Consider the following 12,942-nt stretch of genomic DNA (forward strand, 5'->3'; position numbering starts at 1 on the left):
GAAGGGTTTTCCATGGTGCCCCACCTGACCCCCAGGCCTTAGCGGTTTGGAGAGGGAGATACATTTTACTCAATCCAGCCAATCAAACATTCAATTCCTGGGGCTCAGGAGTTGAACCTCAGAGAGCAACCCAGCAATCTGTAGGTGGTAGGACTGGGGAGCCATGTGAGGCTGGGCCTGGCCTCATCAGCCCTGAAGTGCAGAACACAGGTGTTTTTGAGAGAAAAATGAAGCAATGGGCAGAACCGGGGCCTCTGGGAAGGGGCAGGGAAGCCAGGTCTCGTGGAAATCTCAGTTCTGAAAACCAGTTCCTTTGGAGCCTGGCCACATTTCCTGACCTTCCCTTTTCTGCTTAAGCAGAGAGGATTCTGTTTATTGTAGCCCTAACCATTGCTGCTCTTGGCTTTACTCTTAATTTGGCGGGGAGATTTAGCTGACAACATCTGCCCCTGGCTCAAATGCAGCTTTATGCTGACACTAGCTTTACCATCTCAAGAGGGAATGTGATCTAATCTAATCTCTATGTGTTATGGGCTGAATTATGTCACCCCAAAATTTGTACACTGAAGCCCTAATTCCCAGTTCCTTGGAATGTGACTGTGTTTGGAGACATGGCTTTTTAAGAGGTAATTAAGGTAAAACGAGGTCATTGGGGTGGGCCCTGATCCAATGGGACTGGTGTCCTTATAAGAAGACATTAGGACACAGACACACACAGAGGGAAGATCACATGAGGACACAAGGAGAAGCCAGCTGTGGGCAAGCCGAGGAGAGAGGCCTCAGAAGGAGCCAGGCCTGCCGACACCTTGACCTTGGACTTCCAGCCCCCAGAACTGTTGCTGAATGACTTGTTGAAGCCCCAAGTCTGTTGTGGTTTGTCATGGCAGCCCCAGCCAACCGAACGCCATAGGTCTCCATCCTGGCCTAGGGCTTGCTCATACTTTCCTCCAGAGGCCAGTGTCTGCCCCTTGAAGGAGCCCCTGTCCCTGAACTTCAACACACATGGCTAATGTCTCTTGCTGAGGCTCCCCTGGCCCCCTCTCACCCCTCGACTTCCTTCTGCAGGCCAGGCATTCCTTCCAGTGTCTCTGTTCATTCTTAACTCGCTTCGGCCCCTCCCTCATGTTAGGGACCCATCTATCACAGCCTCGAACTAAGGAAAGGAACAGGTGAGCTCCAGAACGCTGCCGAGGCCGACTGCTCCATCCCAGGGAACCCCAGGGGCTGGACAAATCAGAGCCATAGCTCTTGGTTGGGTTGGCCAACAGAGTTGCCAAACAAACTCGGATACACTCATTGCAAGAGAAGCCAACGATTCAAGAGATGAGGGTTTGGACAGGAGAAACAGGGAAATTTATTTCAGCTGCCGGCAGCCAGGGGCGGTGGCAGGCTCAAGCCCTTGCCAACCTTTCCGCCTGCAGGATGGACATCTAGAGCTTTATGGGAGAGGCTCAGGGGGTATGTGTGAGACAACAGGCAGAGAGTGCGTGATCATGGCTGCGGGGCAGGATGTGTTCAGCCCACGGTCACGGGCAGGGAAGCGGACGTGTGGAGGGTGGTCTTCCAGGCATTTCATTGCTATCAGGGCTTTGCTGCTCTGGAGGTTAGGAAGTTCCAGTCATTGCAAAACACCTTCATCAGTGCCTCAAGAAAGTGCGACAAGAAATAAGCACGAGGGGTTTAGTTAGCGCGTGAGGTAAGCAGTCTTGTCTATTTCTGGTTTTAACCATCAGGATCTATGGCCGAGCAAGACTCAGATCGGCTGAGCAAGTGCCAGTGGGCTCACCCGTGTGATGGCCTTTTTCAGCGGGCCCTACGCTGTTGACAGTGACCGGCATTTTCACCAGATGGCCTGCCATCGCCTCAGACTCAAAGTCATCTCGCTGTCCAATCTGGTCCCCTTCACAAGCTCCCCTTCCTCAAACACAATGTTCATTTCTTGATCCTGATCTCACCGATCACCCCATTTCTCTGCTCCTCTTTGCAGCAAAACTCCAAAATGTCCATTCAGTTCTCTCCCTCCGTTTCCCCTCCTCCCGTTCTCTTTATTTGCATGCTAGACATACAGTGTATTTTACTGTGTTTAATTTTTAAGTAACATTAGAGAGAGCTTGGTCCTTGGCCTACCTCTTGGTGTTCTCCACCATCTTTACACGCCCTCCCCGCACCCAGCCCCTCAGATGTCTCTCTTCCCCACACGTCTCTCCCACACTCCAGGCACATGCATCTTACTGCCTCTTGACTTCCTCACTTGGAGTCTCGGAGATGGCTCAGACTCCACACATCCCACAATGAACTCTTGACCATCCCTCAAGAACCAGCCCTGGCTGCCACCTTCCATTCTCGGCCAGGCAGCTCCTGATTTGCAGGGACTCAGGGCCAAATCCTTGGGATCAGCCTTAGCTGCTTTTTTCTTCCCATACTCCACCTCCCTCCTCACAGGAAATCTTGTTGGTTCTACCTTCAAACCATCTAGAGGCTGAACCTCTGGCCTCCTCCTCTGTTCCCGCCCTGGTCTGAGTTACCATCCTGTCTCTGACCCTTCCTGAAAGATCTTCCTGCTTCTGACCCCGCCCCTACAATCAAATCTCAACATAGCGGTCAATGCCACACCATGTCACTCTTCTGCCCCAACCATCCCCCCGCCCCCCGCCTTGCCACTGCCAGAGGCTTTTTGTTTCACTCAAAATAGAAGCAAAATCCTTATGATAGCCCATGGGACCCTACATTCTCAACTCGGCTGTGACCTTTGGCCCATCTGTGACCTCTTTTCCTTCACTTTCATTTTGTTCCAGCAACACTGACTTTCCTGGGTTCATCTCGCGGGCCAGTTTAGCTCCTGCCCCGGGGCCTTTGCACTGGCCACTCTGGCTCCTGCTTGGGATCCCCTTCTCCCAGGTACCTGCTTGGCTAATTCTCTCACCTCCCCTCATTCTAGGCTTGGATCTCACCTGTTCCACGGGGCCTGCCTGACCATCCACTGTGCACGCACATCACTCACCCTTCCCTTGCTCTGCTGGCCTGTGTTCAGTGCATCTCCTACCTCCCAGCATGCTGTTTACTTACTGATTATGTGCAATGTCTAGTGCCTGTCCCACCCCTCCCTCGTCTGCTAGAACAGAAACTCCAGAGGGAACCTAAGTCTGTTCTGTCCCAGATGTAACCCAAGTTCCTAGAACAGTGCCTGGCCCCAAGCATGTGCCCAATAGATATTGGTTGAAGGAAGAAATAGAACTCTCCTATAAGCCCATCCACCACTGCCCTGCATTCCCTGAAGTGTGAGGCTTCAGAGGCATCTTTCACACCGAGCCTCCTTCCCTTTGGAAACATCCTCACTCCGCAGGTGCCGTCTGCCATCCCAAGGTGGGGAATGGTCCTCTTAACCCCAGTGCATCCTGGAATCATCTATTAAATTAATCTTTTAAACACGCTGCTTTGGGTCTATCTTGTTCCCCACCATAGCCTGTTGGATCAAGTTTGATGTGCGTCTCTCACGGACGTGGGTGTCGCTTCTCTGACTTCTCATAACGGCAACCAAGGGCAGCTTCTGATTTAAAGCCAGATCAATACAGCAAGAGATTAAGCACAGTAAACCTTTTTTCATTTGGAAATCCAAAAGAGACTCGGGTAGAAACCTGGCTTGCTCTCGATCATGTATATTGCATTTTAAATTTTCTGTTGACCCCTTAATTGTCCATACCCCGCATTTTGTCACCTTATTTATGGCCTTCCTATCTATTCCACGGGTGCGTGCTCTGTCTTTCAAGCAAGGCCATAAGTTCCTTGAGGGTAAAGGCTGTTTTATACAGCAATACCTTGATTAGAAATTCCTCAGGAACAAGACTCATTCACTCAAAGTCAACTATGTGCAAAAATAAAAACAAAACATCTTCATAAATCATTCTACGCAGAGCTGCCTGCTTACAGCTGCATGTCAGAAATACTTCAGCGCAGTTTCTGTTTGTCTCCACGGATGCTGAAGTCGACAGGGCCCATCACAGGGGGTGGCAGCGGCCTGGAAGGTTTGTGCCTGAGCCTGGAGTCTCTTCACCCGGCCTTGGGCCTCGGCAACGCCATCTTCAGGCTCCTCAGGCGACTCTTCAGGATGTACCCCCAGCTCCCCGCTCCCACAGCCTCGTCTGGAGCAGATGGGTCTGGGAGCCTGTCCTTCATGTGCACTGATGAATGGTTGTATACACGACACTAGACGCTATGAGATTTTCCTCTGTGTTCTTCCTCAGTGTGTTCCAGGAATCTAGAACAGACCTTGGCATGAAGCACAGACTTGAAAATGTCTTTGGGGAACAGGGGACTGTGAGCTCAGGAAGAGTTTGTACTTGGAAATCTTGATCCCCAGTTACTCAATGAAATGTTCAGGAATTATCAATCATCTTCATGGGGAGAAATGTTCTCCCTCCCTCTACCCTTTGAAGCAAAAATACCCCTGAAATTACCCCTAGGCTTGTTAAACGGATCCCGTAGCTGGCCCGACCTGCCTTGCAGTGACTTCCTCACTGCCCGCCATCCCTGCTCCTTGCTGGTCCTCAGAGGAGGACGGGCCGTGGCTGTGTCCCTCTCTCATGGACCATCCTCATTGTGTCTACAGGCCCTTTAGGCCTCTCTCGAGCTCTCTTCTCCGCTGGGCTCGCTGCGTCCCTCATCCCCTTTGAGGTCAGACCTTGCTTCCATTAGTCCTTAATGTTGACCCAGCTCTTCCTAGGGCTTCCAGACACAGCAGGTCACGTTTCCAGAACATGTGGCCCTATTTGGGAGCTGGTTCAGGAATTTTCTTAGTATAATCTCTCTTTTCTGACATCCTGGAACATCCTGGAAGAAGAGGAATACTCTTTCTGGTGAAGTTTCGGACAAGGACATTCTTCCTGGGACTGAGAAGTCTTTGCTCACAGAGGTATAACTTAGGTGCTTTTTTAGAATCTCCCAAGGAATTAGACCCAGAGCAAAAAAAGTTTCATGAAATGGAATTTAATCATTAGGGCCTGAAGAACAAGAACCCCATGGTGTACAACTTCATTTCCCTTTCATTGTTTAGAGAAGTTCTAGACCCAGCACAGACCTGTAATAAACACCTGTTGAATAATTGATCGACTGACAGCCAGCCAAGCATGCCGGATGTTTCTGTCTGGCTACAATGTCTGGGATTTTTTTTCCCCAGGAAAAATTGTGATTATTTTCATGGCAATTATTCACCAGCTCACCAGTTCTCCTTCATTTGATCGTTACTCTTTCTTTTTCTCCCAACTTTTCATTTTGAAAAATTTTAAATAGAGACAAAGCTGGAAGAATAGAACAATAACCCCAGTATGTTGGATTCCACTTGGGTTCCACAATTAGCATTTTTCTACATTTGTTTTTTTCTCTCTCTCTCTCCATATATTTCTCTCTATATATCATAGGTGTATCTATGCCTATATTTTTATAACTCTCTCTATAAATATAAAAACTTTGTTGCAGCTATTTTGAAAGTCAGCTGTAGACATCATAACACTTCACCTTCTAAATGCTTCCTGCATCTCCTAAGACTGAGGACATTTTTCTATATATAACCACAGCAGCATTATCACAGCTAAAAATTAATAATCATTTGGAAATAGAATCCAATGTCCTTTTGTTTATTCTTAAGTTGGAGAGGTTTGCTTTTGGACCACACAATGACTTTGCTTTCTCCAAAACTGAATTCTAGTCCTTGTTCCTTATAGATTCCTTGGGTTTGACAGGTATGGTAAGGTCCTGTAGTTCATAGAACACAGTTGCATTCTCTGGTTTTTGGATGATAAAGGGCTATTTGGGCCCCAAAGATGGGTTGTTTCCAGAACAGACCGTGTCCATCCTCAACAGGGGCAAAGGAAGTGTTGTTTTGGGACCCTGAGGGCTGCCCTGGGCCCCATATAGCCGTTAGAGCTTCTCAGCCCATACAGCTATCCACCGTATGATCTCATTCTCTCTTAAATCTGCCTCTAGCCTCCTTTATCTCCTTGTATTGTGGAATAAAAACACTATATACAAGTCAGCTCGTCTCTTGGCAATTCTGATTCAGTAGGTCTGGGATGAGAATCTCAAGAAATTATATTTTTACAAAGCTCTCCAGGATTAGAAATCTGGCAGGGGGAAGGGAGTACGGAAAATCCCCCATGACATGGCCTGCCTACACAACACTTCTCTGTACATCTTATGTATGTGTGTTTGTGGGTTGTGTAAGATGACTCCAATTATCTTTGGAAGTGAGTGGAGTATAAACTATAAATAAACCAGAGACTTCCTCAGAACATCCACGCACACTGGAGCCGATCTCGGGGCTCCGCGGCTGGCGTGGGCAGGCAGGGTGGAGGGGGCTGGGGTTTTAGAGGGAGGTGACCTGGCTCAGCCCTTGGTGCTGCCGTCGACAAGCCCGGGGATGGTTTGGGATAACTTACCTGAGTTCTTGGAACCTCAGGTCATCCTCCAAGATGAGCGGAGCCCTACCTACCTCAGGAGGAACGCAGAGGGATGGTGCGTGGGAAGACACTGTGAAATCCGCAGCAGGAGTCTAGTAGAGCCTGAGATAGATTCACCCTGGAACCCAGAGCTATCTGGGGGGCTGCTGGAGCAGGCACCTGGGAGTTCATTTACCCAATGAACTGAGAGGCCTCCCAGGAAGAAGCTCATCAGAAAGGAAGGGAGCTCATCCACAGGGGAGGAGGGGCAGAGGTATCTGAGGTTAGAGAAGCATCTGCCCTTCATCCAGAGGCTTCTCCTCGCTCTCTGGGTCATAGGCAGGGAAAGGCTATCAGAGCAGAGTGTACCAAAATGAAAGGAACTGGGTCTTTGTCATCCCTGGGGAACTGGGCAGGGCAAGGGGCCAGGCAGCCTTCAGCTGTCCTGACCCCGCACCCCTGCGTCCTGGGGCAGCTCTCAAGTGCACGGGCATTAACAGAGGTGGTATTACAGGGGGCGCTAGGGGCACAGCCACGGGGGTGGGGGGCAGGCTTCCTGGGAGTCTTGGGTAAAAGGATGTACAAAAGGGGGAGTTGGGCACATGAACACCACCTTCCAGCTGACAACACAGCATTGGCAGAGAGAACTTGGAGGGGCTGGAGGCCAATTCAAAGCCACGAACAAGCCTTTTTTCCCAGGCCCGTGTGGCCTACGACCCAAGCATTTTAAGGGGGAAAAGAGCTATGGGGAACGAGGGACTATGGTGCTGACATCCCAGCTCTCATCTGGAGCTCCTCTCCCCGCGTCTGGAGCACAAGAGGCTGGGACGAGGCCCCAGGCAGAAGGATCCATGAGATGAACAGCGAGAGTCAGGTGTGTGAGCAGCCCTGGTGGCCTGTTCATCACCCTTAATGGCTTGCCGCTCCCCTAATGTGAGGTGAGGAGCTCCCTGTCCACAAGCTCAGGAGGCGGTATGGAGGTTTCTGGGGATGTTTCCAGCAGCGGGGGTTGCAGGGCAGGCGAGGAAAGGAAGCGGTGACAGGAAGTAGCTGGGCCGCGGTCGCTCCAGACAGAGGCTGATGAGAGGGGGCGAGTTTCACCGAGCATTTATGGAGACTGAAAGGAAGTCAGTGATTCTTCATCCTGAGGGTTTGTTGTTGTTGTTGTTGTTGTTTTTACTGAAGTATAATTTCATATAGAGAGTGCATACATCATAGGTGTACAACCCATTAACTGTTTCCACACACAGCACGGCCGGTAAGCAGCACCCAGATCACCAGCCAGAAGGTCTCCAGCATCCCCCAAGTCCCTGCTGTGCTATTTTCATCAGGCCCAGCCCTATCCCTCCAGGTGACCCATTTTGCCTGTGGTGTGGCCAAATGTTTCCTTGTCACTCACATTCCCAGGCTCTGCAGCCCTCGGAGCTGCCTGGGCGAGGAACGTTAACAGTGTTGCTCCTCCACATAAAACTAGAATAATAATGACATTTGCTTCATCAGGCTGTTGCGAAAGATTAATAATAATCGCATAAAATAATACACGAACGGCACTTGGAACAGTGCCTGGCATGTAGTAAGCACATCATTAATGTTTATATTTTTAGGGCAATTGAATTCCTTAACTTAAATCACATTGATGAATTATTTCTCAGTCGCGATGCAAGTCAGGAAATTTCTGGGAAGATTGTGGCAGGTGGTTACCACATGTCTCCACGGGGTATGCGGGGTTTGAGCTTCTGTCGCTAAGAGTGGCACCTTTGAGGGACAGTAGTCCTTGAGTCGCAATGGATGGAAGTGTTCTACTTCAAAGTGTCCTTTCCCATTAAAGCCAGCCTGTGGTGGGTCCTGGGACTCTGACGCGACCTGAGCAGTGTTCTTTAATCTCCCCTTTTGACAAAAGCCTCTGTGTAAACACATTTCAAAATTTGGCAGGGGGGAGGGAAGAGTTCTGAGAATCCAATCTTAGTGTTTAATATTTTGGTCTTATTGAAGGTGTAATAATTTTGTTTTTCTGTTCTCTCTTAGTTGGGTATTTTGCCCTCATTCAAATATTTGAGGCAAAGGAAAATGGAGCTATCAGATTATAAAAAAAGTTTCCATTGTATAAAGACACAAATATCACTAAATTGTACAGGGCTCCTGACATTTCTGACAACAGTAACCAGCACGGCAAACTGGCAGGAGAAATATCTACATTATATTTATGTGTTGCTACAAATATGTAGCTGTTCAAACTGTACTATACAGTCAAGAAAAAAGCCCTAAGGGCTTCCAGCATGAAAATCTTCCATTGATAAATGGCAGCCACAGTGCTGTATGGTGCCGGGGGCTGAATAAAGGGCAAGTCAACACTTACGGAGACTTTGCTACTCAGCTCATTACCCATAAAAATACAGAAACCATGCACGAGTGGCTGAAAGTGTGAGTGGAGGTGTGGCAGGAAAAGAAGCAAAGGTAAAAGAAATGGAAAGAAGGAGCTACGTGCTGTGCTGGCTGCCTAGGGAAAAGAGATGCATGGAGTTTAGAGTCCAGGATTGTAAGAGCTTTAGCCAAATGATTTCAGGCTTCTATACCTTCCCTAATCTGCAAAATGACACCAATATGCTCTTCACCCAGACTCACCACTTTCTAATATTTTGCCATATTGGTTGCATTATCCTCTGTGTCTGTTTCTTCTGACCTTTTGGGAGTAACTTGGGTTCTATCTTGCCCCTTGAACCTTTGATCTTTCCATTCGCATTTCCGGAGAACAAGAATCCTCCTGTGTGACGGACGATAGTGCAGTTATCAGCATCAGAAAGTACAACACCGTGTGATTCACTAAGGCATGCTACAGTAGGTAACACGATACTCTTTCCTAATCTATGGTCCATAGTCCAGTTGTGTTAATTGTCCTATTCATGTCCTCCACAGCCTTCTTTGGTCCCCGACATGGGATCATGCACTGCATTTAGTTATGTCTCATTAGGGCCACTAATCTGAAATAGTTCTTCGCCCTTTCCTTGTCTTTCATAATAGTGACGTCTCTACAGAATACAGACCAGTTATTTTACAGACTGTTCTTGAATTTTGCTTTTTTCCCAATATTTATTCATTATTAGATTCAAGTTATGAATCCTTGGCCAGAATACCAAAACTGTGAAATGTCCTTCTCGGGGCATCGGCAGACACAGGATATCCATCTGACTCTCATGAGTGATGTTAACTTTGATCACCTGGCCAAGGTATTGTCCAGTTTCTCCTCTATACAGTTACTCCATTCCCTCTGCAACAAATAAGTATCCTACTGAAAGATATTTGAAGATGCTGTAAATATCCTCCTGATATCAAACTCCCCTTTTGCCAACCAATCTCTACTGGGATGGTTGCAAGATGGTGATTTTCAATTTCACCCTTCCCTTCACATTTATCAGTTGGCTTTTCCTGGGAACAAAGATCTCTCCCATCTCCTTCATTTGGTTATCTATTTATTATCAGTGTGTACTCAAAGATTCCTAATTTATTCAATATTTATTTTGATACATATATGTCTAGATTTAGCCAGTGGGGGCCCTTCAAGCTGGCTCCTGTGATGTTTTAACATTCCTTCACCACTAGTTCTTACTTTCCATTACAACAAGATCTTCTAGGCTCATTAGTACCTTCTAGGCTCTGGTCATTGAATCAATCATCTTTCCAAGGAAATCTTCTTACGGTGGAGAATGGTGTTAGAAACCAAGATCTGGTTGCAAGATGTGCTCATTGCTATTGAGGCATCATTGCTCTGGGATCTTCTCAGTGGACAGATCTAGGGAACATGCACGTGTGTGTATATGTATAAATATATATGTACATATTTACAGCTCATACTGCTGATTCTGATTCCAAATCTACTCTACAAGAATCTTCCTTGCCTTCCTCACCCTTTCCTTGTCTTTCATTATAGATCATTCGGTATCATAGCTCCCTTCTTTCACAGTGAAAACCCTAGCTCCCCAAAGCAATACATTTTCTTTCTTTCTTTTTTAAGATTTTATTTATTTGTCAGAGAGAAAGAGAGAGAGAGTGCACAAGTAGGGGGAGCGGCAGGCAGAGGGAGAAGCAGACTCCCCAGCAATACATTTTCTTATATGCTCAGTTGCACAATATGCATAAAATAGTTTAATTGCCACACCATAACACTACGAAAAACACATAAGGAGCACTTTCTGATGCTCTTCCTTATGTGATTTCTTTCTTATTTGACTTTTCCCAGAAGCAAGGCTTCTTCAAGGCTGCCACCTCCCGTCCCATTCTCTTTCAAACCTCTTCCCTGTTAAGTACCCGACCTGTGCAGTTTTAGTTCTTGGTGTTGGACTTTCTCTTTGTAGAGGCTTTAAGCCCGGACTTCACTTAAGTCCTTGGCAACAGCCGAGGGAGCTCTGCTGGAATTTGATGTCTTTTCTTTCTTCTACTTAAGAAGTAATTAGAAGTTCAGTTCACAGCATTGGCATTCCCTCTCCTATAACCTCAAAAAATTGCTTGAGGTTCTTTCATTTTCTAGGCTGAGGTTATATAACCCAAGTACTTTGTTCAAAAGGTGTGCATATTAGTTCTTTTACTCCCTTGCAGTGTGGTTATGTTATTCATTTGCAATATAGTTGGGTTCAGGTCTTTCTCTTTGGATTACATTTTTAGGGCCTCCCATCTTTGTTGGTTTTATTTTACTTTTTGGAGGACATAACATGTTTCCAAAAGTCAAACCTAGGAAAACGGTGTACTCAGGGAAGTGTCACTCCTTCTGTCCCCTCTACCTTATCCTCTTGCCCTTTATAGGTAACTCATTTCATTGTTTTCTGGTATATCATTATTGTATGTGTGTGAGTGTGTGTGTGTGTGTTGCCAAAAAAAGCAGATATTTGTATGTTTTCTTATTTTCCCTTATTTCTTACAAAAAATAGCATATAATATATACTCTGTCGCAGTTTTTTTTAATTTAATAACATATCCTGGAAGTCACTCCATATCTGTTCACAGAAGTCTTCCTTATTCTTTCTTAAAGTCCAGCCAAAAGTGTTTTGTCAAGCTTTTGAATTTTGTGGGGTGGGGAGAGGGGTAAATAGTTTCTCTGTAGTGTTAATTTGCAACTCTACTATGAGTGAAGTTGAGCATCTTTTCATATGTTTACAGACTCTTAAGATCTTTACCGTGAATTGTCTTTTTATGTGTTTTGCCCATCTCAATGTCTAAGTTCCTTATACTTAGGATATAAGTATAATATTAGGATATTACCCCTTTATCTATGATACGTATGGAAATAATTCTGTCCAATCTGTCATGTCTTTTTTCAAATTGAGGTAAAATATACATAAAATTTACCGTTTGAACCATTTTTAAGTATATAGCTCTGTGGCACTAAGTACATTCACACTGTCGTGCAATCATCACCACCATCCATCTCCAGAACTTTCTCATCTTCCCAAACTGAAGCTCTGTGCTTAGGAATTCTACTGCTCTAGGTACCTCATATCAGTGGAGTCCTATAGTATTTGTCTTCCTGTGACTGGTTTATTTCCTTGGCCTCACATCCTCAAAGTTCAGTGACTTCAATGACTTCAGACTGCCGCATCTAGCAATTATTTTTTTTTTTTTGACTGCTAGGTCTGAAAGCTACAGTGACTTCAGACCTGTTGCCACACAATGGAAATAGACTTCCATCGACTTTTTTTCTACCCCCAACACTGTACAAAGTTTAAACCCTATCTTCTGTTCCTCACTCTATAACATTAATAATGGTTTTACTGCTCTGATCAAATCCTAACTGATATACAACTGATATGCCTTCATTGGGACTTGAAGTTCTGGCTATAAATTGTCCTTCTTCCATGTTCTTTGGCCTGTTCTACTTTGATATTATGATCACAGCTCCTGCTTTTTTTAGATTTTGGTTTTCTTTCCTTTTTTTTTTTTTTTTAAAGATTTATTTATTTATTTTGAGGGAGGAGAGGCAGAGGGAGAGAATCTCAAGCAGACTCCATGCTGAGCACAGAGCCCAACTTGAGGCTCCATCTCAGGACCCTGAGTCATGACCTGAGCCTAAACCAAGAGTCCAATGCTCAAGTGACTGAGCCATCCAGGTGCCCCTCGATTTGGGTATTCTTTTATAAACAGATTTGAAAATCTTTTTTTTTTTTTAAGATTTATTTATTTTTTTGAGAGAGAGAGAGAGAATGAGCAGAAGGAGGAGCAGAGGGGAGGGAGAGAGAATCCTCAAGCAGACTTCCTGCTGAGTGCATAGCTTGACTCGGGCCTTAATCCCAGCATCCTGAGATCATGACCTGAGCTGAAATCAAGTCAGATGCTCAACTGACTGAGCCACCCAGGCGCCCCTTGAAAATCTTTTAATAGGCAAATTAAGCCCTTCTGTAAATGATATTGTGATATGGTTTGATCTCAGCTCTGTCATATTATTTTCTTTTACAATTGCCACGTGTGTTATGCTATACTTACTCTGTTGGTTTTTTTTCTCCGACTATCTGGTATGTATTCTTTG

The sequence above is a fragment of the Leptonychotes weddellii genome, chromosome 6 (assembly GCF_054177405.1).
Source record: "Leptonychotes weddellii isolate Sample4059 chromosome 6, ASM5417740v2, whole genome shotgun sequence".
Lineage (NCBI taxonomy): Eukaryota > Metazoa > Chordata > Mammalia > Carnivora > Phocidae > Leptonychotes > Leptonychotes weddellii.